Below are 597 nucleotides of genomic sequence, written 5' to 3'. Positions count from 1 at the left end.
AAAAAAAATATAGAAGAAAAAAATAATTAAAAAAAAATCTTTAAAACCTTCTGCTGTGTGTCTGCGTGGTCACATATGGCAAAGGGGGGAGGGAAGGAGGGACAGCAGGCAGCGCCCCCTCAGCAGCGCCGGGTTTGGGGCTCCCAGCACTTCCCCAGGAGCTGCCTAAAGACAACCGAAGGTCTTTATTCATCTCCTATGTACAAATCTCAGGGCCGCGGCCCAAAGCAGAGCGCGAACGCGGGACAGAGCAGCGGATACATTCAATGCGGCGCCGGGGGGGGGCGGCCCCAGCTCCGCTCGGGGGTGACGTGGTGCAACGTCTCACACTTTTGGAAAGGGGCGAAGTCCAACAGCGAATCCGTTCCCGTACGCGCAGCAGCCGCCCGGCGCTGAGCCACGCGGGGCTCCTCTCCCCACGGAAGGACCCGCGGCTGCCAACAGGGAGAGAAACCGCAGAGCAGCGGTGGGAAGAGGCGCCGTGAGGCCGCGGTGGGGCCGGGCCCCGCAGCCCCGCGCACGGAATAACGCGTGGACCCATCGGGTTCGCTTTTTCCGCCGTGGTTTTCGTTGCATTATTTCGGTACTGGCCGTACT

The sequence above is a fragment of the Meleagris gallopavo genome, chromosome 30 (assembly GCF_000146605.3).
Source record: "Meleagris gallopavo isolate NT-WF06-2002-E0010 breed Aviagen turkey brand Nicholas breeding stock chromosome 30, Turkey_5.1, whole genome shotgun sequence".
NCBI lineage: Eukaryota > Metazoa > Chordata > Aves > Galliformes > Phasianidae > Meleagris > Meleagris gallopavo.
Note: the sequence above shows the minus strand (reverse complement) of the source record.